The sequence below is a fragment of the Haemaphysalis longicornis genome, unplaced genomic scaffold (genome assembly GCF_048455015.1).
Source record: "Haemaphysalis longicornis isolate Haplotype H1 unplaced genomic scaffold, Haemaphysalis longicornis Haplotype H1 scaffold_1, whole genome shotgun sequence".
Lineage (NCBI taxonomy): Eukaryota > Metazoa > Arthropoda > Arachnida > Ixodida > Ixodidae > Haemaphysalis > Haemaphysalis longicornis.
In genome coordinates this window covers 279,097,945-279,121,492 of record NW_027526203.1, presented here as the reverse complement: position 1 = coordinate 279,121,492, position 23,548 = coordinate 279,097,945, and the positions used below count along the sequence as shown (strand labels likewise).

At 49.2% G+C, this 23,548-nt stretch overlaps 1 protein-coding gene across 3 annotated transcripts in view; it reads left to right on the top strand.

The window, feature by feature from the left end:
• Baldspot (elongation of very long chain fatty acids protein baldspot) overlaps positions 1-23,548 on the top strand; it is a 140,175-nt gene that overhangs the window by 110,081 nt on the left and 6,546 nt on the right. Inside the window, exon 1 of one of the 3 annotated variants that reach the window (XM_077678616.1) lies at positions 2,892-3,144. The exons of the other annotated variants lie outside the window; for them this stretch is intronic. The gene's annotated coding sequence lies outside the window, so the exon portion shown is untranslated. Of the gene's footprint in view, positions 1-2,891; positions 3,145-23,548 lie in introns of those variants that run through there. 3 annotated transcript variants of the gene reach the window in all.

Below are 23,548 nucleotides of genomic sequence, written 5' to 3'. Positions count from 1 at the left end.
AAAGGGCATTTATAAGACCCCGCAACTCTTTCCTTTCAGGTACTTCTCGGTCAGTACGTTCGTTCGTCGCGTCATGCAGGGATAGACGCAAAAAGAATGGTCAAGATCGGTGCCGAATTAAGAAAATTGTTGAATGTTAATTTTGAAAATGGAAGAAACCGTGGAATGGGCTACATCAGACCCGAGACCTCTGGATATGACAACACATCCTGGTGTCCCACGATGGGTGGGCTTGCAATATTTTATATATGTCATTGTCTTGACTAAACAAGCCCAAACAATAATTTATTTTTATTTTTATTTCATATTAACTGTATGAATAGAAGTAGTAACGCCTCTGCTGCCCCGCTTCGAACGCTTGCGTGCGCTGCCGCTTATCCTTTACACACGGAGTATTGCGATACACCGCTGCGAGCATTTATTATCGCGCTCGTATTCTTCCCTCGCGGGCGTGCTTTATACGTTCTTTACGCTCCCGTTAGCCTTGGCAACGTAACCGTTATAACAACGCCGTAAAAAAGAATGGAAAGGGTCTTCCCTGAGTAAGGCAACCGAGGGCTTGGAACTTCCGCAACGTCGCATCCTTCGCCGTTCTCACTGGCCCACGCAAGCAGCGGCTATTCGATTTTAGAGAGGGCATCGTTGTGTTGCTTGTTTTGTAATTGATGCGGCAGACTCCGCACAAGCAGGCAGCTCGAACGGCCACTTGCGTTACTCCGGCCGGCGGCGACTCTACAGAACCCTGCGACCCACGATGGTGATAGTAAAGTACAAATTATGATTACGATGGCTATGTACGGGCGATAAATTTGTCCCACCAACGGACGACAATATGTACAGTTCGTGAGAGTCTTGTGACGCAACAATCAATCGTGGGTTGCGCAACTGAAGGCTCACAGTATATATGTATGTATGTATGTACGTATGCATATATGTATGTGTGTGTATATATATATATATATATATATATATATATATATATATATATATATATATATATATATATATATATATATATATATATATATATATATATATATATATATATATATATATATAATGCCCGCCGGGTGGGATCCCACCCGGCGGGCATTTTTTTCTCTGCTTTCTTTCTTTCTTTCCAATTTCTTTATCTGTTTCAATGACCTACCACATCCTCCCCTTTGCTTTCCGAGGTTTTCTTGGCTGCCAACTCTTATTTCTGTCTTATTTTCAACGAGCCCCTTATTTCCCATTCTGATTCGTTATATATATAGTATTTATATATATATATATATATATATATATATATATATATATATATATATATATATATATATATATATATATATATATATATATATATATATATATATATATATATATATATATATATATTTAAAAAACAATAGCTTTGTTATTTCTGCACTGATCTTTTTTGCATCTATCTCTGAATAACACTAAGAGAAAAATTAGTTCCAGGAAGCAACGTCGAAAGAATTATGAGCTCCCTACTCTGAAAATACATGATTAGCGAAGCTGTTTAGCACATGACACAGAGGTGACTTAAAGTTTTGAACAAAGTTATGAACTAATTTATTGTGGATTAACTAAGCACGACAAGCAAACGAAACTCACTTAATGATACAGTCATCTTAGCGGCTAAAAGTTTGGTTCAGAAGGTTTCCAGAAAACAAGAGTTACAGCCGTTTTCTGCTAAGCAGTCGTGGTAAAGTTGGCTTTGCCGCAAGGAAGGTTTGCTCGCGCACAGAAAAAATGCACGGAACCCTGGACACATGAAGCTTTGCTTTAAAAGCGTTGCGTGAGTCCTTTAGTATTGCAGTTGCACAGGCAGAAATTGGGACGTCAGGCCGGAACTTGCCTCAGTTCGCACCAGATAAACATTTTCGACGAGAGATTTCTGGCTGCACGCAGCTGACGGGAATTTCGCTGACAAGATTCTATCTGCATTAAGCCACTGGGCATTTTAATGTCAGGTTCTGACCACGGGGAAGTAATGCGTGAGTGAGGCTCGCGCAATAAAACTGCCTCTATTCAGAACAAGGCAGGGGTTTACCGCTGGCGTATACGGAATCCACGTACAGCGCTACATTCAGGCCAAGTTTAGCTGCTAGTCCAGCCGGACTGCAATTACAATCCAGACCACGAAAACCCAATACTAGTGGTGGTGGTCCAGCAGCGGGCCAGTAGCCTGGGCCCCGTGGTACCGCATCGTGCGTCCGTCCGCTGCACCTGAGTTCGTAGGTGAGCAGTGCACCATTACGTGGTCTCCGCGTCGCCACTGCGCCACAAGAGCCGTGGAAACTCCCCGCCGCCGCTAGCCTGCAACAAAGTCACCCCAGTTGTGCAGAATCGACAGTAGGGCTCATTGTTTTCTTTTTTTACTGTGCATCGTTAAGCAGCGCTTGATTAGTCACCCCAGTTAGGAGGCCGCGGCACGCGGCGATACGATCCCTAAACTCTGCTTGTTTTACCCCCATCGCAGATGCCGCAAAACGCCTCCAATGCGGATATCGCCGCAATAATCAATGTTTATTTACAGTCCCCGCTGTTGCCGTCGGTCTGTCCGTCCGGTCGCGTTCAAGGAGAGATGTTAGGAGGGAAGGGTGTTCCTGTTTGTTTTCCCCACCCTTTCTTCTCTGGGCTTTTGTCATGTTTCTCCGCCTAGCGTCCCCGTTTTGCGCCGGCGCGCTGTACGCGCCCGTCCTGCCCAGAGTAGAGAAAGGCTCGCGACGAGAGAGAGCTTTGCGACGACGTCCTCGCTGTCTCGACTTCTGAATCACCACCAACCTGCGCGCACTTTGTTGCGAGGCTCGCTGGTCCGGGAAAGGGAGCGTGTACGGTTGCGGAAAGGGGGTCCCCACGTACGTGGCACAGTGCGAGCCGCCAAGTATCAGCAGCCGGCGGCGTCGGCAGCCACGTGACGTCAGGGCTCGCTCACGCGATGCGCTCCCTCGCGCCGGCTCCCCCGCTATCAGACCACGCGGTCGATTGATCAGCGCGCGTTTACGATCCGCATCGCACACTCCGCCTCCGGAGCGCCGACGCGCCGCGCACCTGTGGATCTCCGGCCCGCCCGCGCTGCGCCTGCGAGCGGCTCTCGCGACCCCTACTCCGGACTACCCGTCGCCGCCTTCTCTTATCGTAAGTGCCACAGCTTGCTGCGCGCTGGCTTGTCCGTCCAGGCTGGTCTGGTGGAATAAGGTCTGGCCGCGCACTTTATTTTTCCTAAGAGCCTGTGCGGTAGCTCTGCCTCTTACTGGCACTAAAATTTTAGCACTTGCCGCGGTTTGAGACTTTTTTTTTTTCTTATTGCGAGCGTTTGACATCGAAGGCGTGATTTTATCTAGGAATGACAACAGTGAAATTGAACGTGCTAAGCTCCCGAGTACTGTACAGATCACACTTCGTGTGTACGTGCATCTTTCCTTTTCGCAGTTCTTTATTAATTTATTATGCGGGCAATGATATATAAAAAAAAGAATGAGAATAAGGAAAAATTTGATTTTTGGGTTAAAGCAGTGTCAATCGGCTCGGCGGGCACGAAATGTAAATACAAAAATGCAAAGCTACTCGCCAACTGCAGTACTGTTCTGGCGCTATGAGCAAAATAATAGATGCACTTTTTTGTGTGTAATTCAAAGCGTTCCGACCTGGCGCTACGAGTGATATGCCGATGATGATCTGGGCGGTTTCTCGCGCTGAATTTCTTTCTCCGAATGGGTACCTGGTTCTGCTACGGCGTTCCTTTGGCACGCTTTGCCTCGCTAACCACTGTTTGTGCGGGATCAGCGGAGTACGTCATCAGAGCTAACGCAGAGAATGGACTATCCAGTAAAATGGGCGTAACGCTGTTCGCTTGACACATCAAGGCGTGCACAGCGTTTGCCTCTTCGCAAGGATGCGTATCACTGGTTGTTTTGAGTTGTTTTTACGCGGCGCCTATCATGTCCGAGCCAAGCCCGCAAATACTTGAACGCTGCCGCGTTGAGTGATTGCGGATTTGGCTCTGGCAAAATGCACTGCGTGCTCCGCAAACGGATCATATATTCTATTGCACGCCAGGGTTTGGATGAACGAGTGGCTCTTTCTCGACTAGTTAGCACCACGCGGTTGGCGTGCGGTGCCAACGACCTGCGCAGCTGACACCAGTGTCGCTTTAAGACAAGGGGTAAAGCAAAATAACCGCAAACGTGTGCATGGTTTTCTCCTTGCCAATCTTTTAATGCGACAGCATTCTTTGCCGAGTACCCCAACGGGGACAGTGTGCCTGGTATCTGCACAGAAATGCGTAATTGGTGAAGTTAAGGCATTTAATCTTTATAAGAATGAATCTTGGCAAGGAAAGAAAACGAAACAAAGGAATGTGAAAATATAAACAAAGGAAACGAAAAGTAGTCGAATTTCGGTATTGAGGGCCAAATCTGGCAACCATCGTCCGTCACAAGAAACCTAACCGCAATTTCATTATTGAGTCGCGATAAGTCTAGAGATCTCGCGCAACACAACAAAAAAGGCTATCTGAGTTGTCGTGTTCTTCGAACGCCACTTAGGAAATGTGATGTTGGTGAAACGTGTATTAGCAGACAATACTCATAGGTGCTGTAGTATACTCATAGGTGCTTTACAATCTGACTGCCCCGCCACGGTGGCTCAGTGGCTAAGGCGTTGTGCTGCAGAGCACGAGGTCGCGGGTTCGATTCCGTGCCGCGGCGGCCGCTTTTCTGATGGAGGCGAAAAGCCAAAACGCCCGTGTGTACGAGATTTCGGCGCACGTTAAAGATCCCCAGGTGGTCAAAATTAATCCGGAGCCCTCCACTACGGCGCGCCTCATAACCTGTGTAGTTTCGGCGCGTCAAACTCTATAATCAATCGAGCAAATCAGTACAATCTGATTGACCTGCTGCAACATCCGGCACTCACATCTCGTGATCTTTGCCGCTTAAACAAACCCCTATTTGTCTCGGCTGTTTGTTATCGTGACGTGCCTTATTTTTTGTTGCCACCGGTCGCCTGACTCGGTATACGTGTAGTTGCTGACATCCCGAGCAGCCCCGACGGTTGCGTAAATTGAACTTCACGAGCAGAAGCAGCGATGGGCACAGCGTAAACTACCGTGGTGTGTAATATGGCCCGGCCCGGCTGCTCGGGCGGCAAACGTCAGAGCAACGTGGCTATCATCGCTGGGGTGGCTCCTCTGTTGCAAGTCGTCCGCGAGCGCCGTTTCGATGAGCTTGAAGATGGTCTCCTATTCAGCCTTCATGGCTGCCTTCATGTGCTGGCAACAACAATTATGCATACGAGTGCCAAAATGAATCCCGCAGCTGTGCGAATATTTTGAACTGGGGCGTGGTTATTACTGGCAGGTGCGTTTGGCGACTAGTCGTAGAAAAGTTTTCCACTGTTGGAAAACCCGTTTTTCCGGTAAGTAATGTATAAATGGAGGCTTGCTGTGTGGGAGACATTGCATTTACGGTTTTGGTACACCCCCTATCTTCCTGTCAAAATTTCTGCACCCGCATACCGCAGATAGACGCCGCTCAGTTCTGGATCCTGTAAGTTTGGGCTCCAAAGCCGCTGAAATAGCCGAAGCACACAGGCACACGAACAGAATGTTTCAAAGGTTTTTTTCAGATGCACAATCGCCCAACAACCGGTAAGCTGTTTTCCCCTCCTACACCGCTTTAGCGTACCCCTGTGGTGCTGTGTATGACTATTTTATCACAGAGCGCCTTCTTGGCTTTAGCGAAAACATTTCTCCATACCCTGATCTACCCTGATACCCACCGCTGTGGCGTAGTGACCCTATAGCAGCGGTGTGCGAACATTCGGAAATTGTACGCGAATCTATTATTGGTTCTTCGAGAATTTGACATTCCATATCCTTGCATATTTTGTTTTAACTGAATATATCAGGGCTTGCTACAAATACTCCGGACGGTAGTAGCTGCTACGCATGCTGTATCCCCGAAATTTGACGTGCGACGATAAGTGTCACACGTTTTGAACGTACAAATGCAAATGAGCGTTATCCGCCGCAGTGGCTCAGTGGCTAAGGCGTTGTGCTGCTGAGCACGAGGTCGCGGGTTCGATTCCGTGCCGCGGCGGCCGCTTTTCTGATGGAGGCGAAAAGCCAAAACGCCCGTGTGTACGAGATTTCGGCGCACGTTAATGATCCTCAGGTGGTCAAAATTAATCCGGAGCCCTCCACTACGGCGTGCCTCATCGCCTGCGTTTCGTCGGCGCGTTAAACCCTACAATCAAACAATCAGATAAGCGTCTTGTTTGTTTTTCCCTGCTCACGCTATCTGTGGCCCGAAAGTTACGAAAGCTCTCAATGGCATTAAATGTTTGTTTTTTTCAAAATAATTTAGAGAAAAAACAAAAGCTTCGGTACTTGATTGGCTTCTAATATGACCCTATTCGCACCCCCTTCCGTATGTGCATTAGCAGCGGGAGATAAAGCGTTCGGCTGTTGAGCACGAGGTCCATTGCCCGCCCTGTTTGGCCGTTGGCGAAATACCAAAACACCCGTGTGTGGGTGTAATTTCGGTGCACCTAAAGAACCGCGGTTTTTCTCATATTAGCCGTGGCAGGGAAATGAACGAATGACACGCGCCAAGTGAACTTATCTTACATTTACTACACACGAGTAACCCTACACCGCTGTGTACACGAATGCCTGGAAGACTGCCAGTGCCTTGACCTGCGCTGCAAATAGACTCCACTTTAACAGCACAAGGACGATAAGCAGAAAACCAGTATCTTTACGGCTGATCAGGACCATGGCATTTTAATTAGAGTAAGATACATAGCAGAAACAAAGACGCAACAATACATTCTCTTTACAGACTCTCTGAGCGTAGTCACGTCATTGCGCTCGGGCAAACATAGCAGAAACGCGGTGCTGAACCGCCTCATAAAGGCCATACAGTCTGCGTATGCTCCTTAATCGAGAATTATTGTATTGGGTGCCTGACACTGCGGCGTTTTGGGCTGCGACATCGCTGGCCAGGGTGCCGCTGTTGCCGCTCTACGATGTGGCGTAGATGTCCCGCACGCCGCCTAGGAAGACTTAACAATTCATACGGAGAGGACCCGGGGAGCGCTGGAAGAAAATGTGGAACTAACAGACAACAAGCTGCACAATTTGAAATCATACATGAGTAGAAACGTAACAGGACACCGAAACAGAACTATAGAAGGGTACATATGCAGACTGCGAATATGTAGGTCATACGCACGGCACACACTCATATCTTTTAAATGGAATATATGTTACTACCAGAGTGCAGCAAGTGCGGGAAAAGTGCTCTCCGTCTTCCATGTTTCAGTTCAATGCTCGGCTTGCGACGACGACAGAAGGCGACAGTTCCCTGAACTGTGCACATACAAAATACCCCTACACGTCCTTGTTTTGAGGGGCGAACCCGCCAGTAAAGATGGTCCTGTAGTTCGTTTCCCCGAAGTCCGGTGTCGATCAGGAACCCAATCGCCCGGGCTCCGGTTGATTTGGCAGGAGGCTGGCAGGGCGATGGTGTCGAAGTTCTTGGAGACGGCGGTCGAATTGAGGAACTCGAGGCGTTGGGGTTGATTAAATGGAACGGGGAGTTTATATACAGCTATTTACAGTAGGAAAACTGGTTACATGAGTAGAAAAAGGAAAAACTTCAAACTTCGGCTAGACGCTAGCTCCGAGTGCGCACAAATCACTCGAGCTCCTCAACTTCGTCGAACTCTCCTATCCTCGGAGCTTACACAAACCGCTCGAGAAACGACGGCCGAGACCCTGTCTCGCCGCAGGATCCGTCTAGTTGCCCGGTACGGCGCTGCACCCTAAACTTCCGACGCGATCCTAACCTTTAGCCTAGGGGGCTCGCAAATCCCAACCTAGCTTCAACGGTCGAGACTCCTTGTCCCGCCGGGAACTGCCCAGCTCGGCGCTCAGACAAGAACCATTTCCAACGGCCAAGTTCGGCCTTATAAAATCTCGAGATCACCCTCTCTCGGGAACACCCCTGTAGCTTTCGTACACGCGTAAGGGAGTGCCCAAATTCACGTAGACAGCTGTCACTCAGCACGCCACGGAATATTCAATGAGGCGCCGCCAACTTTGGGTCAACGGCACGCTCGCAGACGAGCAGGTGCGTGCGACCCCGCGGGGTGAGAGCGAAAGACGGCGACAGTGCACTGTGCCGGCCGCGGCGCGTTAACAATGGTGTCTTGCGCGGCGCGCGCTTCGACGCCGGTAATCCCACCACCTCTGCGAGTCACGCGGGCGGTTCCCGGAATCCGACGGCGCCGTCTGCTTTCTCAATGGGGGATTATCCCTGTGGCATGCGGTGGGCCAGACAATCCGTCTCCCGTGCGCGCCGTGACGAATTGGCGACGGCTGCAGCGTAGAGTCTACAGTGCTGGGCCACCAGACAGAGCGGCGGGTTCTCACGCGCAGCCCGGTCGCCTGGCCGCTAATCTCATAAGTGGACCTTACACCGCCATTATAATTCGACGCCTGATTTCCCGCGCATAGCGGCAAAAATGTGTTAAACGGGGGAGCAATTGCCGGCATACGACGCAAGGCTAGATCCAGCCGTTAATAAACATCATTACCGCCACCACCATCAGTGACATTGGCTTATTAGACCTCATCTCGTACGGCATATAACATCAAACCCCGCATCGCCTTCACGTCTATAACCATCGTCGTTGTCATCTCTCATAATCCTGATGCATTCCACACCTAAATATCGGCATTTTTGCTCCTCATTATGGCCATATTCACTCTTTAGATTAAAACCTCTTTGCACCCACTTATACTACCATTTTTTTTTATGTTCTGTGCACTCATCATATTTAAACCTTGCGCGCAAACATAACACTGAAAGACCAGTCGACAAAATATTGGCGCTATTTGGCCTCAGACGCCATTGCGCCATTAAACCGCTCATACTAACTAACCAACCTCCACTACAAGGCGTCTGGACCAAAGATAAGAATGAGAAATGTTCAATTTTTCCAGCAACAAAGTAAATAATAATTCGGGGTAGAGTGCACATAAAAAATGTCCCCGTAATGCTTTTACCTTTTGATTAGTGAAGTTTAGACGGGAACTTCTTAACCAAGAGACAATTTGTGCCCTTCGAATGAAAAGTCGAAACAGTGGCCGCGATATTCCGGCCCGTGCACGCACATGACGCGTCCGTCCGCAGTGCGTGCTGCCCGCGCGCGCATCGCTTGCTTGGTGCGCTCTGACGAGAACGCAGGGGTAAACATGGAGCAAGGGTGCGACATCCTCAAGCGAGCAGGGGTAAGCCCGATTTGGCTGGCACAAATCAGACGGAGCCCTCGCCTCGCGGTAACATTTCCAAACATACACAAAGATAAGACACGACACCTCCACGCCATGCGCGAATCACCGAAGCGGTGGGACGCAGTATACACAGACGCAGCATGCTCGAACACGGGATCATGCGCAAAACATACACCTGGATGATTAACACCTATCACCTGCACGACAGGACCCCTTAATAGCTTACTAAACACAGCCACGTTAGAAACACGCGTCATCGTTTACGCCACACAAGAGGCTTCACTACTGACTGAACATTAAGACACCGGCATGTATACGCAAACTGTGGGCCAAAGCGATTTGCAAATGTAGCACTGGGTACTGGAACCACACCTACACGACATCCTAACGAAATCATATAACCTCAAACACATCGTTACAACCACCCTGCATTTTATACCTGGCCATGGGAGCCATCGGGGCTGAACTTGGCCGCGAATTCAATAAGCGTGCTCCCTTCGATCCCCTAGCCATACCCAGCGCCGGCGGAAGGCGCCTAAACACAGAAAACAGCAAATAAACGATCGCCACCAAAACACGTGAAGAAAAACCGTACCCTCCTTGAAGTCATCACTCAGTACCGGACAAGCACACATCATCTGAAATACAAATACCAACAATCTTCTCACCCGCGTAATTCTCTACAACTGCCGACAGCAAGGAATGTCGCAATGTCCCCTATGCCTGCAGATAAAGGCAGACGTAGAGCACCTCTTGTACACGTGGGCAACATCCCAATAACGTCCTCTATTTCATCCTCTATTTCCCCACTCCATCCTGAAGTGCTTGGCTCGGACTCAGCGGACGTTCAATGGGCCCTTGAGCAGCAAGTCCTCATCTTCAGGAGGCCTTAATTTTGGCCTGGAACGACGTTATTCTCCCCCGCCTCATCCTCCTCCCTCTAACAGCTGGTAGTTTTATTTGGCGCGTTTTGTGTGACAGCGGTGTAAAATCCTCACTAAGGAAATTTTCGCGAAAACACTTCTACATTCGCCTTTTCCTTTGGCTGTAGACAACTTTGCCATTGAAAAATTCTGGCTGGATTATCTCTTCTAAAATTTCCTTCATTTATCCAAACTAATTTTTTAGCTCACCAAAATGTGAAGAAAAGGGTGATAGCGTCTTTTCCTCCTCATATTTTTTTATGCACTCTGGGGTGGAAAAAATTCAAACACATTTCTACTTTTGATCTTCGGTCTAAGTGACGTGAGACGACCTTTTACAGAGGCAATTTTTCGCATCGGGCTTTCTCCTTTAATGCGCAGTGTGCTAGACAACACTTCGCAGAACACTCGGAAAGTAGTGCGTTGTCCGAAAATGGTGTCCGTTGTGTATACTGGCGTATTCCTCCTTACATAGTCGCCTAATTTCATCCGTATATACGAATATTTACTTGGTTACCGTCCAAACTAAACTGGGATGCTTACACGAACGTATGACCCTTGTTTTCCGCGCTTCACCTTCAATATGCAATGCCCGTTCGGCCAACTGTCGACCTTATCTACAGAGCAAGGTCCCCCCCCCCCCCCTGTTTTTTTTTTTTTTTTCACAGAATGCGACGTAAGCAGCAAAAGTATATATATATATATATATATATATATATATATATATATATATATATATATATATATATATATATATATATATATATATATATATATATATATATATATATATATATATATATGACCTTGCCCCTGAGGTTGTATCAGCGGCGTCTGCTACTTGGCAAAGTAGCCGCATTGATCAACAGGCCGCTAACTGCGTGAACGTTTTTTTCCTCCTCGGGGCTACATTATTGCTTCTCCGGTGGTGTTTCCGTCTACGGAGCTGTTTGTCGCGTGGACGTCGGCACAAGTGCCAAGGCCGTTTCTGCATTGCGATTTGCGCTCTGCTCGGCCAGCGAACAAGGAAAGTGCGGGAGTATAATGAACTCGGCCGAGCGCGCCTTCGAGACGGGGATGCACCGAAACGTACGGGTTCGCTGCATCTGCCCACCACCCTGATCCAATAGCACTTCATCCGACGGCAGTTCGGGAAACCGGGCTTGCTGGCTGTTGTTGGGAATTCCCTCATCATTGGTCACTTACTCACCATTGGCAAGATCTGTTAGTGCGATAATCAGGCTATCTATTTAGCAGCGAGTGTTTTGAAGCACGCCTTTTTAAATGCGGATTCCTTTTTAATTGCAACATCGCTTTGCGCGCCGAATAAAATTGCGATGAGTTACGAACTGCCCAATCTTTCAGAATAAAGCAAACGCAAGCTGCTCGCGCGCAAATGCAAACACCGCGGCGAGTAACTAGTATAAGCGCGTGCCACGTTGCTTGCAGTGCAAGAACGCGGTGCCTTCTAGTCGAATCTCTCACACTGATGCTGCAAAAGTAGCGCTCGCAAAATTGCGGGACCGCCCCTCTGGCGACAGCTCGCATAGGACAGTGGCCTGCATGGTGCTTCGTTGTTGCTGCAACGCGTTCTGTTGCTGCATGCAATACTTGCACTATGGCGCGCCCTCATCGGCGCATTCAGTTCCTTTATTTTAAACTGAGGAAAGTGCCAGAGATGAACCCGTTTCTCCCCGATAGCCTTGATTGATTGTGGGGGTTTAACGCGCCGACGCAACGCAGGCGAGGAGGCGCGCCGTAGTGGAGGGCTCCGGATTATTTTTGACCACCAGGGGATCTTTATCGTGCGCCGAAATCTCGTACACACGGGCGTTTTTGCTTTTCGCCTCCATCAGAAAAGCGGCCGCCGCAGCCGGGAATCGAACCCGCGACCTCGTGCTCCCCGATAGCCTTCGTGGTCGCCGAATTCCGCTGCAACGTGCACAACCGACCAACTCGTATACGGGAGAGAGAGAGAGAGAACAAAACTTTATTTAAAAAAGAAAACCGGGTTAGCGAGGGGGCGTGGCGGAGGACCAGAGGTCCGCCGCGACCGCCAGAGCTCGGCAGGTGACCAGCACTTGGCTGGACTCCTCGGAGCTGCCCAGGGCCTGCTCCCAGTGGGATGAGGAGGGTAGTGGGGAATACGGGTCAGCAGGACATTCGCAAAGAGGATGATACAGAGTATCCAGCTGACCGCACTTGGTGCAGTGGGGTGTGTGGAATTGATGTGTATGTGTATGTATTAGTTGAGTACGATGAGGGAACGTGTGCGTTTGTAGTATCCGCCACATGTGGGCAGCCTCGGGGGATAGGTGTGGATGGAGGGGGGGAGAGAGTACGGCGGAGCAGGCGGTAATGACGGGTAATTTTCCTGAAACTGAGGAGAGACTCGGAAGCCTCGGTCTCGGGAGGCCCGTGTATAGGTGTACGAGAAACAGCGGCCGGGGAAGTAAGAGCTCGAGCGTGTGCATTCGCTGCCTCGTTAGCACCTATGCCGGTGTGGGCCGGGGTCCACACCAGTTGCACGGGGTCGATCGGGGGGCTTTGGAGAAGAATTTTGAGGGCTACGGGGGATATAAAGCCTTTGGAGTAGTGCCGGATAGCCTGCTGCGAGTCTGATAGGACGGTGATTGGGGTGGGGCTCTGGGAGAGCGCAAGGGCAATGGCCGCTTCCTCCGCCGTAGTTGCACAGAAGGTGGAGATGGTGGCAGTGTGTGTCGGGACATTGATGTCAGGTCCGGTAACCGCGAGGGCATAGGCCGGTTTATGTGGGTATTTGGCTGCATCTATACGTACATGGTGTGTTTGTCAGGGGGCTGGAGTTTTGCATGATGACTTGCACGAGCTGCTCGGCGGTTGGCATGGAATATGGGGTGCATGCGACGGGAAGCGGTTTGATGCGGATGAGAGCTCGGATGTTGCGTGGAATAGGTTGGGAGGTAGTGGATGTTGTGAGGGGTGTATGACCTGTGATTTGGCGTATGTAATGGCCCGTGGGTGTGGTGGAGAGTCTGGCGAGTTGGGCTGTCCGGTGGGCCTCAAGGATTTCAGGGATGGTGTTATGGATGCCTAGTGACATAAGGCGATTGGTAGGAGCCCCGGGAGGAAGGAGCAAGGCCGCGCGGTATGCTTTGCGGAGCATGGCATCCAGGGCGTTTGTTTGAGTGTTTGTGATATGCATGTAGGGGAGGTGGTAGAGTATGCGGCTGATCATAAAGCTGTGTAATAAAAGTAGTCGGTCCAGTTCTGTTAAGCCATCATGGCGGTTGGCGACCCGTTTAATGAGGTGGATAGTTTGGGCTGTGTATTTCTTAATGTACTTGAGTGTGGGGAGTGTAGATCTGTTGTGTGTGATAGTAAGCCCCAAGATTCTTAGCTCGGGAGTGTATACGGGAGGTGCACCTGTATCTGTGTAAAGGCGTGTGTTCAAAGGCAACTCCAAATGAATGAATGAATGAATGAATGAATGAATGAATGAATGAATGAATGAATGAATGAATGAATGAATGAATGAATGAATGAATGAAAGGTTTATTTTATGATTTCATGCCGGTATAGCTCCCCTCTGTTCATGGGACCCCTCGGTTGCCTATCGTAGCGTCTAGGCGGCGGCGTTGTCCTGTGTGGTCAGGGTTGAGTCATCGATCGATTTGGAAATGGCAATATACATATATCTATTTGTCAATGGGTGATAGACAACGTGAAGAATGACCGAGAAGGCGCTTTCCCAGGCTCTCGAGCAGCACTGCAGGGCGTGGAAGTTAGGTCGGTTTCTGCTATTCACGATGCAATTGCGTGCACGCGCGCACACAAACAAACAAACAGACAAACAACTTTTTTTAACCGCGAACAGGCGCACGTGAGCCACACGGGCACGAAAAACTGAAGAGGCCGAGGATGAGCGTATACGCTCTGCGTGGCGTCCATATCGCACGAAGCTTTCCGCGCGCAGCGTGCACTGTCGACTTTTGCGGTTGCTAGCGGTGTTGGCGTCTATCTCGTGTGCGCTCGCCAGCAGTTTCGACCCGGTCTCGCCTTTCTATTCGCGGTTTTTTAAAAGGAGGTCGGGGATGCTTTTCGGGCAGACGTTTATGTTTGTTGCCTTTCCGACGGCACGTGGAAGGACGTGGGAAGTTGTAAAACTCGCATCTGCCGGGTCTCGACTGTTGGGAAATAAGTCGCGCTGTGAGCATGTGTAGTTATGGTCGGTAGCTTATTCTTGACTCTTGTTCCTGTTGGTGTGGGCGAAGCTCTTGCCCATGGTTGAAAACCATTGGCTTTAAAAGAGAAACCATGGTTTTAAAAAAATGGCTGACGATTACGATACTCCCTAATGCGAAATTTGTGCACAGTGTGAACTGCAGTCTTCTCGATCAAGGCGCATAGCTGCTGTGTCCCAGGAAGTGATCACGTGATCAGCGAAAACCCGGCGGCACGCTCTACTCTGCCGTTATCTTGCAGCGCGTCGGCGCGGCCGAGCATGTTGTATATTGTGTTTGAACCTGCCGCGCAAATGTCACGTGCTTAGGATGAGCCACGCAACGAGCACGGCGACGAAGTACCCGAAGGACCGATGAACGTGCAGCACGCAGCGCGTGCTGGGCTTCTGTGCTTTTTGTGAACTTGAAAGAACAAGACGCTTGCTTTGATGGGTGCCTTTCTCGGGCGCCTCTAGACTCCGAGTGCGGTTTTCACACGCGTGTCTGGCGCGGGCTTGGCATAATACCCTCCCCCCTCACACTTTCGGAGGACCGTCTCGCGCCGCCTCGGCAAACCGCTTCCCCTTCACAATTTCGCGACACCCTCCTCCTCCATTTTCTTTCAGTCTTCGGTGTTACCATCGTTCGCTTGGTTACGACGCCGTCGCCGCCGCCAAACCACAGTAGCGGACACATAAGTGCTGCGCACTAAAAGTTCGAATTTGCGTTTTACGTGTCGTAGCTATAGGCTACGAGATGTGCGCCCTAGAGGACGTGCACAGATTACTTTAGGCCACCGAAAATCTTGAACGTGCGTTGAAATCTTGAAGCACGGGTATTTTTATTTTCCCCTCCGTTAGAAAACGGCCACCGCGGCGGATAATCGAACCCGCATCCTTGTGCCCAGCAGGACAGTGCCGTAGCCACTGCGCCACCGCGGTGGGTGGGAAATCATAATCAGCGTCAAAGTATGAAAGGAGGGGATTTTTGAATGCGTACTCGAATGTGCGCTTTTAGGGGGCGGGATATGGCTCAGTACGGCTTTACTCGTCGCTTTTATTACGTTTACTTCCTTTCCCATCGGTATCGGAATGCGTTAAGGTTCATCAAAGCGGACGTACAAAAATCTAAAACCAGACATCACGTAGACGCAGGCTCATGGATAACATATAGCAAGAAACAATCGTTACTAAGCGTAATTCGAGTTTCAGAGCTATGAGAATCACTGTCAATGACGGTGAGATGAGTTACATGGACCCTAATCTTGGGCCGTATTTTTTTCCCTTTCGTATTGCTTTTGGATAACGCCGTCCTCGATACCGTTCGGCAGTTGAACCCATAACTTCGATGTCAAATTACCGGCATGTTGTAGTTTGAGCGCCAGCCACACTCAGTCTTTGGAATGAACTGGAAAAAAAGTTTTGCGCGCAGCACTGAAAGGGGGCTTTCCTGCCATGGCGGCGCGGCGGCTGGTGGAAATCATGCCCGCGACCTTGTTTCCGTATAGGGAGCACATACGGTAATTTTAGTGAATTCCGCTTTTAAGCGCGACATACAAAACTTTCGTTCGCATGACTCTTTTGGCTGTTTTCTGCTTGGGGAACAGAAGAGTCAAGATTTGTTACACGAGGCGTTAACTAAGTGTTCTTTTAAATTTTCCATAAGACGCCCATGCTACCCCCCCCCCCCTCCCCGCACGCACGCACGCACGCGCGCACGCACGCACGCACGCGCGCGCGCGTATCAAGTACGAGAGGCCCGGTACTGTTCACTTATTGTGAGTGCCCCGCACACTTGTCCATTTCGACCAGGAAATTCGCTGCTGGCCGTTGCTTCATAAGCCAGACAATTTCAACATCTGCTCGTCCTGTGGGACGGTCGAGCATGACGCGAACGCGTGTCACAAGTTGCTTGTTTCCGCAAGCTCACGTATGTACACCGTGCTTGAACAGTAAAGTACGAAGCAATGCATTATAAAGTGTACGCGGTGCGTGTTCGCGTTTGTTGTGACTTGCCGTCTGGGAATGTCAGGAGGCGAGCGCGCTTTTATTTCTGACTTCCTAACGTATTTTCGACGGCTATGTGCGCTGGCGGTGTCTGCGTCACCGAAAGGTATTTTGCCAGTTTAAATGACACGATTGGGCGAAACGTGTGCCCTCAGGCGCGCGTGGGAACAACGGAACACGAGAACGTCGCCGACGTTCTTTCCTTGTCGGTGGCGTGTGATCTGACTTCAGTGCGTGCGAAACTGCGGCGTTTTGGAAGGAAAAGTCCCGAGGCGTGCGCTGCCCGTTATTTCCTCTGCTGGGTTCGCAAGCACGCCCCTGTCTGAGGACGGCGAGCAGTAAAAACAAAACAAAAGAGGAGCTTCCTGAAGCATGGCGGCGGACCACGCAACCCTAACAGCCGGGCATTTTTTGTACTCATCTTTGCTTTGTTCGACACATGCTTGGCTGGCTGGCGATGACGTCAACCTGTAAGCGCCTTTTTCTCTCGCGTGTTTTTCCGACCACTTGTACCAAGGTGCACCGAAGTGTGGGCCGAACAGTTACTGTATTTTCCGGCTCAGATACGAAATGTGACCCGAGTTTATTTTTCGATTTTTATTTTTTCCCACTGCCATACAGCAGTCGGCTGTTTCCGGTGGGTCATACATTGATGCACTGTTTTTTTTTTTTTCCCCTTTTGAAGGAAGTTAGCCAGTATGGATTTTATGCTTGGTGCGGTCGGCGGAATGTTATCGCACTTCGTATATTCAAACATTAAGTAGGACACATTCGCTCTTCTCCCTGAAGAATTTGGTAATTAAGCTCATAGGCTTGCATTTATGACAGTTCGCAGTAACTGTACCCTCATTTACCGTTATCGCATGGTGCGCGCGTGAGCGCACGCACACAAAAACAGGAAATCACTATTTCGTCTGCGATACTGATTTATATTTAACGGGTATTGGAGTAGTACGTTACCTGTACCGTCGCAGGCCTTCTGAAACGTACAATGATGAAATCCCTAATTGCGCTGGCAGCGCAGTTTCCTATACCTATTCCAATACGTTACCTATACCGTCACAGCGTTCTGAGTTCATTCGGTCGATCAAGTTACGCGCTTTTCACAGCAGAGCTTTTTAGGCCGAGCTTCGTCCGTCGCACCAAAAAACCTCGAAGCTCAAAAACAAAATGTGGTTAGGGAGGTACCGGGACCGTTACGCCGTGAAACCGGCAATCTAACCACTGGGCCACCACAAAGGCCCGAAGAATGCGGGGTTAGCAGCGGTTGGGAACAATAACATACGCAGCCAATTGGAAAAAAAAAAAAAAAAAACGCTGCCCGCGCTCGGAATCATACCTGTGTTCCTCGCGCTATGAACCCAACGTCACCCGAATGAGCTATCATCGTATTCCGGGCGCACACCGTTTCCTTTTCGTTCGTAGCGCGGGAGTTGGCTTTGGACTTTACCGCGGGTTCTAGCACGTGCTAACGCAGTCCACTTTGGGAGAGATGTGAGGGCCTGCGGACGAAACGACCCGGGCCTGCCAGTCGTGGAGAACTCTCAGCGGCAAGTTCGGAAATAAGCGTGAGGTGCAACAGCCGGGTCTCCGACGAAGGGAGATCGAGGGGCCGCCAGCTCTGCTGTTTCTCCAGCCTTGCACCACTAGTGCAAGCGGTTGTTCAGGAGAACAGGGCGCTCGAAAGTATCTTTTTTCCCCCGCAACATGCTCCTCGCCGACTAGGTGACGTCGGCCGGGCGACACACTTGCGAGTCCGCGCGGAACCGACTTCGACACACTGCGGGAACGCTTAATTTGAGTAAAGTGCTCAGGAACGGGGGAGAACCAGAGGCTATCGTTTATGAAACAGAGCAACATAAGAATGAGAAAGATTGAGGTGGCATCAAACCGCACTGCAAATCAGCGTAGTGTAGTGTCTCTGCGGTAGTCTATCAGGAGGCTGGTAAGGGTGCATGGCGTTTTCTATCCTGAGCTTTTTTTTTACAGATAGACTAGTGAAGAGCACACGAGTTAAGCTACATAACCCAACTCAGCTATGAATAAGAGCTCGGCATATGGTTACTGGTGTCATTAAACGAGGGTACTCAATAAAACCTTATTTAGTGACACTAAGTTAACTATCGCGCTGCTTTCATCAGTCCTCGCGCTGACTAGTTTATTTCAGTGTTACCTTTAAAGCAGGTGCGTGTGTTGATACCAGTTCTTGTCACACAAGGAGGAGAGACCTTGATTATTGTGTGCCTAACAAAGTATACGTCTGCCTGCGGTATACACAAGCCACGAGAAAAAGCTGCCTCAGAATGGCGAGTTTTTCAAAAAGCCTTCTCCATTAAGTACGAGCGCTTGTGAAGTTCTACAGCTCTGGCTGTATACGAGGCCTCTGATCGACGACCAAGTAGACTAACTGCCCGTGTTAAACTTTCGGATACATCTCTGCTACTTTGGTCCAGTGCTGGCTAAGAAAGTGAGCTGGGATTTGGAAAATATAGTCGGCGAGGTACAGTTATGAGGCAGCTTCCGCCCCCGTCTACGCAGGGGCTTTTTAAAGTGTTTTTTTAGTATTGTTAGTGTTATTAGTTTTTGTTTTGTTTTAACAGCGAAGTTGTTTAGCAAATCGTTACAGTTTCGTATCCGCAGTTCAAAATACCAAGAAAATGCCGAGCGCACGTGAGCGCGTGACTTGCGGCGACCGCCCAGCAGTTAAAAAAAAGAACAAGAAAAGGCCGAGCGCTTGTGTGTGCGTGCGTCGCGGTGGCCACCCAGCGTCCCCGGCGCATGTTTGTCAAGCCAAGCAGACCCACTTAGGATGGTTATCCAAGATCCCCCCCCTATAAAAAAGAACTCCAGCGTTCGCCGCAATCGTGGCAACACTTGCTCGGAACGAGAAAGACACGTCATAGCGTACGCCCCTCCAAGGCGATGTCCAGTGATTATCACTTCCGAAAAAATGAAGGAAGCTCACACTTATTGAATGATGGAATAAAGGTAGTTGTGGCAACGAAGAAGAAGCAATTCGGCTGCAACCGTGGACTTAATGATGGCCGTGAAAGTTGCGTAGAGCTTCGCTACCTTCAAGTCTTACGCGTTAGTGTGAGCTTCCTTCATTGTTTGTTAGTGTTGTTACAAATACAAACAGCATGTGACGAACACTACCTGTAGGCAAGCCATTTCGACGACAGTCTACTCGGCATGTGGCGATGGGCATTCGGGCAAGATGGGCGATATGAGGCCTGTTTTGTCTTCAGGAACTTACTGAAGCGTGACATTACTGCCCTCCTAGCGCCTCGGCGCTCTGTATTTGTTGCAATCTCGAGTACGGGGTCTGGCGAGAGGAGACGTGTCGACAGTGTTTACGCGTAACTGAGAAGCGGCGTGCGCAAGAAGACCGCTTACGGAACTATCTTTCTTATCAGCACTGCGGATCGTTTAGCTGACCCGGGGCCAGGCCAGAACGAAGTAGAGGCGACTGGGCGAGGCGTGGCAGGACAGGCGTCCATCGTATACGTGAAACCGTGTTAACATTCGCCCACCTGCAAACCTCCTCGAATTCCTGCGTCAACAACCCGCCGTTCTTTGATTAGGTCGCGCCACCACTTTTTACGTGCTATTCCAACCCGTCTTACCCTTGAACGATGTTTGGCTATTCTGTTTACGTAATTCCTGGGCAGAATGCGTGTTCGCCGCTTGGCATCCGTGTTCACCCACCGGTCACTGCATTGCCAAAACCGGCGTTCTTTCACGGTACATAATATGGCCGCCGCCTTAAACAGTAAAAAAAAAAAAAAAACTTGCGAGAATGTTGAAACGTGTGGCAAAGTATTCATGTGGATTCATTTCGATGAAGTAAATCAATGATTTTGAAAAGATAATTGGGTACGTTGGAGTTTGTATGGGAACCGAACACGGGTATCCACAGCAGCACCACAGTGTGTTACACCACCACGGTGTGCATCAGCACGATTTCAGCGGCGGAACAAGAGTTTCCCTAGTGCGTGCGCTGCTGCCGTCATACCGCGTGACAGGTGACGTGACGGCGCGCGTGTAGAACAGGCGCGCCCTAGCCACGGAGAACTCTGAGTCTGCGGAAGCTGTGGCGTCAAGTTCACCCGTCGGCCTGTCGAAAAGACGAAGAATCGCGAAAGCGAAGAGAGAGACCCGAACGCGATGTAGCCGTAGAGAAGTCTGGTGATTATCGCCGGGGCAAGCCGTAATGTTTTCGCCTTCAAAGCACGTAAGCAGACTTAATTGGTCAGATTAATTTTTTGTGGTATTGCAAGCTATCCAAGCACCTGCTGCTGTACTACTACTCTCTGTGCCAGTAGCAAAATCAGTCACGCCAGCTAGCTGCCCGGAGGCGCTGGTGGCTATAACCGCTGAGTCGGCCTTCGCTCTTTCGGGGCCCCAGATGGAAAAAAACCTTGACTCTCCACTCATAGGAGAGTGATTATTGTTTAGATCTTTACGATAGGGGCAGCTCAGTAAAAAAAAGTTTTCGTAAACTGAAAACGAAAATGGTTACATGCGCGACACGCGCGTATACAGGCCAACGCGCCGCGTTGCAGCCGTGTGTTGTGCATTATTTACATCTTTTCAAAAGCGCTACATGCTTTACCAGTCCCTAAACGCATATCTGCAGGGCCAGCTCCTTCGGTTTTGCCCAAGTTGTCGAAGAAAGTACGTGGCGTAACCCGGTGCAATTTGTCCTCCAAGCCGGTATACTTTACCTCTGTAACTTCGTATACAAGGTGCAAGAGAGTGCAATCAAGGCGTACCTGTGTGTATATGCATGGGGACTGCAAGCGCACCCTCCTCTCATCTTGTACGCTGGATCCCTTTCGCATGCCCTCGTATACTCGGCACCCCGGGTCTAATCGCACCTGTAAGTTGCTCGGCAGTATTTGTGCCGTTTTCCTCTTATGAAACGCTACATACTTCGTGCACGCCTTTCTGTTCATGCTATACATGTCACGTACGTCGAAGTGTTGATCAGGGTCGTATATGTTGCGCCATCGAACACTCTTTTTCCCCCGCACAGTTCTAACTTCACTGCACAAAAGTTTTATTATCTAAGTGACAGAGAAGTCGTGTTAATCGCGGTTTTACTTTTTTTTTCATCGATATTCAATTATTGGAGAGAAGAGCTACTGTGGTTTGTGGCTTATAGCATTTAATACTATAGCAGATACGCCCATACGATGGCCCTGAAAGTACAGTGAACCTGCGCGATGAAGCCACAAACCACAGTAGGTCTTCAGTAGCTATATATATATATATATATATATATATATATATATATATATATATATATATATATATATATATATATATATATATATATATATATATATATATATATATATATATATATATATATATATATATAGTAAGGAAATGAGGGGCTCGTTGAGGAAATAACGAAAGATAGGTCGGCAGTCTACAACGCCAAAGGAGGCATAGGGGTGTGGTTAGGCTCTCTTTGTTTTACTACGGTTAATGAAGTTACCATTTTTTTAATATACAGAAGAAAGAAAGAAAGAAAAACACGCGCCCAGAGTGGGGACCGAACCCACGCCTTTCGATCAAAAGGCGTGGGTTCGGTCCCCACTCTGGGCGCGTGTTTTTCTTTCTTTCTTCCGTATATTAAAAAAAAATGGTAACTTCATTAACCGTAGTAAAAAAAAGAGCCTAACCACACCCCTATGCCTCCTTTGGCGTTGTAGACTGCCGACCTATCTTTCGTTATATATATATATATATATATATATATATAGGGAGGGGCGGTCTTCACTGGTTTAAAACCAACGAGCCGCGCGAAGGAGCTTTCCTGTGTTTTCCGTCAATGTCATCAACATTATGGTTCGATGGCATGAAGAGCTCGTTCCTGCATCCTGTTCACGTCTGATTCTGATAAACTTGCCGGGTAACGTGGTAACTACGTCATCGCTGCCGGCAAGGTATGCCATATACCGGTTATTTCTTGCTTAGTAGTCATCGCGCCAACTCTGGATGGTGGGCGTGTGGCCACCCAGACGAAAACATTGGCCTTGTGTTGTTGACCTGTCCGCGTTATGCACTGCGATATACCAAATATCATTCGATGTAGCAGTGGTGTACCGATGTACGGTCACGGACAAAAATTTACGGCCCGTGAGAATGGCAGTTGAAGGAATAATTTCCTCTGGCAGCTAAAAATACTCGTATTTTAGCGTAATTTAGTAGTTCACCACTCACACGCATAAGACAGTGAAGTGAGGCGGAATTCCCTAACAATGACACCCTCGTAGTGCGTAAACTTGTTCCGTAACGGACAAGTTTAGGGACCAGTGCCCGAGAAATTTTTTCGGTGTCTGCTGTTGGACTTACGCAGAAATCGCAGTGCATACCCACGTGCCTCTATAACACGGTCGAGCCAGTGTGGTTTTCTTGCCGTCTGGGTATTCCTAAAACGAGTGCGGGTGTGCCACTCCGATAAATTAGCCACTTTGGTAATAATGCCACTCAGATGCAACTGCACCGCCTGGAGCTGGATTTAATCCTCACATGTCAAGTGGACAGTCATTTTTTCGTCTGGTCTTCGTCGGCTCCGCGTGCTTGCTCGGTCTGCAATAGTTTCTATTGCAGTGTGTTTTGAACGCGGCCTCTGCCAGTCGGCCGTTGGAGGCGCCCACAGATGTTGTGCGCGCGAGTGCGCGTTCAAGTGAAGTTTTATTTGCTCCCATACTTTCAGTGGCACGTTCGTACCATCGTGCGCAATGCTTCCCGCTGTGCCAGACCAGCAGCCGCACGGTAAAGAGAATGTACTTTCACGGCTTCCCTGCCACTTCTGCCAATTCTGCAGCAGAATTAGCCTGGTGCGTGCCAGTAGATGCTCCATTCTGCATATGGGAAGAAAAGTGGTGCCTATGTTATAAAGGACGATTGCTTTCGTTTTAGCCACACGTTGTATAACTGCGAAGGAAACGGTTTGTAGCAGGCTATCCGGACAAATTTAGGGGCGATTGGGCACATTGTAGCGGAATTCCGAGCTTGCATTATATACTTTATTTCGGATAAGGGCAATCGCGTTTTTTTTAAAGACCACGGCAAACTGCAACAAGTGGACCG